At 41.7% G+C, this 6,000-nt stretch overlaps 1 long non-coding RNA gene across 1 annotated transcript in view; it reads right to left on the reverse strand.

Annotated features, from left to right (window-relative positions):
- Positions 1–5,219, reverse strand: part of LOC121380498 — a 75,195-nt gene extending 69,976 nt beyond the window's left edge. Inside the window, exon 1 of the long non-coding RNA XR_005958951.1 lies at positions 5,107–5,219. This is a non-coding gene — a long non-coding RNA (uncharacterized LOC121380498). The remainder of the gene's footprint in view (positions 1–5,106) is intronic.
- Between the last annotated feature and the right edge of the window lie 781 nt (positions 5,220–6,000).

Raw genomic sequence — 6,000 nt, forward strand, 5'->3', positions numbered from 1 at the left:
ATCAAAGGGGCAATTACTAGAGTGAACACATTACAGTCAGCAAAATTAAGAGCCAGACTGTTTGAGCAGATAGTGCAAATGATAAAGGGTACTGTCAGCACAATGCCCAATTTTAGCTCCACATACATGTACGTTATGTTCCAGTGCCTGGGACAACCGTAAAGTCAGGCCGGGTGAAATGCTAAGGTTTGTTCATTATTCCTCCAACTGGACAAACACCATTGTTGGATTGTGTAACCGATACCACTAAACCAAATAGCCTCTTGTTAGTGCTGTATCTTTGTTTAAGACAATTTAAAAAGTCGGTGCCAACTCGAGACGCGTGCCTCATGCTCGACAAACATTGGGTAAAATCATTTCAACTTTTGGTAATGGATTGTATTTGGTGTTGCTAAGGGGATAGCCAATGAAAAGGACTTCGCACGGGATGATTTAAAAATAGTGAGGTCTATGGACTTCAGTCTCTGTCCTCTTCTAAGAATATTATAGTAATTACAGTGGTAATCAACTTCAAAAAAATAATTAAATGAAAATATAATATATATATTGGGAAACCTCTCTAAACCAGACATCCTCTGGACCAAGTAAAATGTTCGGTTTCAAGAGGTTCCAAGTTTAGAGAAGTTAAGTTCTGTACTGATTATTAAAAAGGGACCATGAAAAGTGTCCGGTTTTGAGGGAATTCTGGTTTAGAGAGGGTCCATATTTAAGAGGTTTCACTGTATATATATATATATATATATATATATATATATATATATATATATATATATATATATATATATATATATATATATATATATATATATACATATACATATATATATATATATACATATACATATATATATATATATATATATATATAATATATATATATATATATATATATATATATATATATATATATATATATATATATAATTGATACTAATAAATGGCTATTTTCAAATGATCAAAATGCTGTATAATTTAGTAATTTATGATGTATACAAACAAGAACTGGAGTTTAATTCTCTTGGGGTGTTATTTTTGAGTGAGTCAGCACTGGGGGGGGGGCACTGCCCTCACTCAAATCTGAAGCTGGAGGACCAGAATAGGATTTGATTTCACCCACATCTCCACCAGGTGAAAGGTGAATAAAATAATAATTTGAATAGCTGCATCATACCCCACACCCCTAGCTGCTGGCACCTGCTGTCACCTATAGGTGTACATGAGAATGATGTGCCCACCACTCACCCCCACTAGAACAGAATAGATGTTTAACAACACCCCACTCACCCCCACCACCACTAGAATAGAATAGATGTTTAACGATACCCCACTCACCCCCACCACCACTCATCCCCAACCCCACTAGAATAGAATAGATGTTTAACGACACCCCACTCACCCCCACCACCACTAGAATAGAATAGATGTTTAAGGACACTCCACTCACCCCCACCACCACTAGAATAGAATAGATGTTTAACGACACCCCACTCACCCCCACCACCACTAGAATAAAATAGATGTTTAAGGACACCCCACTCACCCCCACCACCACTAGAATAGAATAGATGTTTAACGACACCCCACTCATCCCCAGCCCCACTAGAATAGAATAGATGTTTAAGGACACTCCACTCACCCCCACCACCACTAGAATAGAATAGATGTTTAACGACACCCCACTCACCCCCACCACCACTAGAATAAAATAGATGTTTAAGGACACCCCACTCACCCCCACCACCACTAGAATAGAATAGATGTTTAACGACACCCCACTCATCCCCAGCCCCACTAGAATAGAATAGATGTTTAACGACACCCCACTCATCCCCAACCCCACTAGAATAGAATAGATGTCTAACAACACCCCACTCACCCCACCACCACCACTAGAATAGAATAGATGTTTAATGACACCCCACTCACCCCCACCACCACTAGAATTGAATAGATATTTAACGACACCCCACTCACCCCCACCACCACTAGAATAGAATAGATGTTTAACACCACCATACTCACCCCCACCACCACTAGAATAGATGTTTAACGACACCCCACTCACCCCCACCACCACTAGAATAGAATAGATGTTTAACAACACCCCACTCACCCCCACCACCACTAGAATAGATGTTTAACGACACTCCACTCACCCCCAGCACCACCACTAGAATAGAATAGATGTTTAACGACACCCCACTCACCCCCACCACCACTAGAATAGAATAGATATTTAACGACACCCCACTCACCCCCACTAGAATAGAATAGATGTTTAACGCCACCATACTCACCCCCACCACCACTAGAATAGATGTTTAATGACACCCCACTCACCCCCACCACCACTAGAATAGAACAGATGTTTAAGGATACCCCACTCACCCCCACCACCACTAGAATAGAATAGATGTTTAAGGATACACAACTCACCCCACCACCACTAGAATAGAATAGATGTTTAAGAACAGCCCACTCACCCCCACCACCACTAGAATAGAATAGATGTTTAAGGACAGCCCACTCACCCCACCATCACTAGAATAGAATAGATGTTTAAGGATACCCACTCACCCCCACCACCACTAGAATAGAATAGATGTTTAAGGATACACCACTCACCCCACCACCACTAGAATAGAATAATGTTTAAGGATACACCACTCACCCCACCATCACTAGAATAGAATAGATGTTTAAGGATACCCACTCACCCCCACCACCACTAGAATAGAATAATGTTTAAGGATACACCACTCACCCCACCATCACTAGAATAGAATAATGTTTAAGGATACACCACTCACCCCACCACCACTAGAATAGAATAGATGTTTAAGGACAGCCCACTCACCCCCACCACCACTAGAATAGATGTTTAACGACACCCCACTCACCCCCATCACCACTCATCCCTACCATCACTAGAATAGAATAGGTGTTTAACGACACCTCACTCACCCCCAGCACCACTAGAATAGAATAGATGTTTAACGGCACCCCACTCACCCTCACCACCACTAGAATAGAATAGATGTTTAACGACACTCCACTCATCCTCATCACCACTAGAATAGAATAGATGTTTAATGACACTCCACTCACCCCCACCACCACTAGAATAGAACAGATGTTTAATGACACTCCACTCACCCCCACCACCACTAGAATAGAATAGATGTTTAATGACACTCCACTCACCCCCACCACCACTAGAATAGAATAGATGTTTAACAACACCCAACTCACCCCCCACCACCACTAGAATAGAATAGATGTTTAACAACACCCTACTCACCCCCACCACCATTAGAATAGAATAGATGTTTAACGATACCTCACTCACCCCCACCACCACTAGAATAGATGCTAACAACACCCTACTCACCCCCACCACCACTAGAATAGAATAGATGTTTAACGACAGCCCACTCACCCCCACCACCACTAGAATAGAATAGATGTTTAACGACACAACACTCACCCCCACCACCACTAGAATAGAATAGATGTTTAAGGATACCCCACTCACCCCCACCACCACTAGAATAGAACAGATGTTTAACGACACTCCACTCACCCCCACCACCACTAGAATAGAATAGATGTTTAAGAACACCCCACTCACCCCCACCACCACTAGAATAGAATAGATGTTTAACGACACCCTACTCACCCCCACCACCACTAGAATAGAATAGATGTTTAATGACACTCCACTCACCCCTACCACTACTAGAATAGAATAGATGTTTAACGACACCACACTCACCCCAACCACCACTAGAATAGAATAGATGTTTAAGGATACCCCACTCACCCCCACCACCACTAGAATAGAACAGATGTTTAACGACACCCCACTCACCCCCACCACCACTAGAATAGAATAGATGTTTAACGACAGCCCACTCACCCCACCACCACTAGAATAGAATAGATGTTTAACGACACCACACTCACCCCCACCACCACTAAAATAGAATAGATGAAAAGGACACCCCACTCACCCCCACCACCACTCATCCCCAACCCCACTAGAATAGAATAGATGTTTAACGACAGCCCACTCACCCCCACCACCACTAGAATATAGAATAGATGTTTAACGACACCACACTCACCCCCACCACCACTAGAATAGAATAGATGTTTAAGGACACCCCACTCACCCCCACCACCACTAGAATAGAATAGATGTTTAACGACACCCCACTCATCCCCAGCCCCACTAGAATAGAACAGATGTTTAACGACACCCCACTCACCCCCACCACCACTAGAATAGAACAGATGTTTAATGACACCCCACTCATCCCCAGCCCCACTAGAATAAAATAGATGTTTAACAACACCCCACTCACCCCACCACCACTAGAATAGAATAGACACCCCAGCACGAAAAATACATTGGCTATTGGGTTCCCACCACTACCAGAGACTGAGGCCTCCTCACTAGAGTTTGTACCCAACCACCCTCACGCCCCACTTCAGATATCAGTCCTATGGGTCTGGTAGGCCATATGTGGTAACTTCATAATACTTACTGTAACAACCTCCTCCTATAATAACCGCTGGATCTGCCCTTAACTTTGGCATCCTGATCAGTAACAAACGTAGTTTGGGTAAACAATAAAACTAATATAAAATGTATTTCTATGCTTAAGTTCGTACCAAAGTATTTTCAAGTTAAATATGACCTACTAACTATTCATAACATAAATAGATCGATCAGTGAATATGAATAAACGTCCCAGTTTATAAAATACTGTGCTGTATACCGACCGGGTAACTGGGTTTACGTTCAATGATGGGACCCAGGCTGCCGTTATTTATCAGACACGGGTCAAATATATATATAAAATTTGTGTCACGTTACAATAAAAGTGAAATAGTGTATTGGACTGTCCCGCTTTTGACTGCAGTCTTTAATCGATAGCGAATACAATGGCAAACAATAGCTCTTGGGTTGCACTCCCCTGTTGACAAGTATTTTTGTCAAAATTGCGTTGCCTACCGATTCGCGAATTATTTTTTGTCATTTAATCAACAGGTGTTAAGTGACAGGTACTAAAAATTATTATACGCATTAAATATACTTACTTAATAAGTTTAGATTGTTTCCTGAAGTGTTTTGTTTACTAACGTCAACAGCACTGCCATTTTTTTTATCCATACCATAAAGCATATATCATAGCGGACCGCCATGCTTGGTTCCACAGCAGACGACGCGCGAAAAATGACGTGGTTCTGGAACGTGCGGTTTCTTATACTTATACTTCAGTACAAGCTTTTTCAATAAACTTTAACAAATGTCATTTGAATTCATCATATATTATTTAACAGTGAAAAAAAAACCCACGTCAATTTAAATTTAGGCCTACTTTATCCATAAAGTTAGCTTCGGGTGGAGGTGGGGTGGGGGAGAGTTGTACGTGCGCCATATATTGGGTTTAGTTGAACGGAAAAAGACACGAATGTCCGTTTAATATTTTATTAGAAGGTCAGTCGAGCGGGATCTAGTCCATGACATGGGCGAAGACTAGATATCACAAAGTAATAGTCCTGTAGCTTGGAAGAAAGTGTAATTTTAAGGTAATAAAAGGAATTAATGAATGAATGTTTAACGACATCCCAACACAAAAATTCACATCGGCTATTGGGTGTCAAATAAAGGTAGGCCCAAGTACAGGGCCGTAGCTAGCAGGCGGGGGGGGGGGGGGGGGGGGGGGCGGAGGGGTGCAGAAGAAAAAAAATCAAAATTTATAGAAACTTAAAGAAAATTCTCTTCTTAACCGTTTAAGGAGTTTTAGACTATTAACTACTCAGTTGTTCCCCCCCCCCCCCCCAACAAAAAACTAAAAATCCTAGCTACGGCCTGAAGTATATATGAATAATATGTTATAAAAGGAAAAGAAATGTGAGTTGAAACTACAGACCTCGGGGGGGGGGGGGGGGGGTTGTTGGTTAAGACATCGTACTGGTTGGTAGGTCCTG

Source organism: Gigantopelta aegis, chromosome 9 (assembly GCF_016097555.1).
Source record: "Gigantopelta aegis isolate Gae_Host chromosome 9, Gae_host_genome, whole genome shotgun sequence".
Taxonomy (NCBI): domain Eukaryota; kingdom Metazoa; phylum Mollusca; class Gastropoda; order Neomphalida; family Peltospiridae; genus Gigantopelta; species Gigantopelta aegis.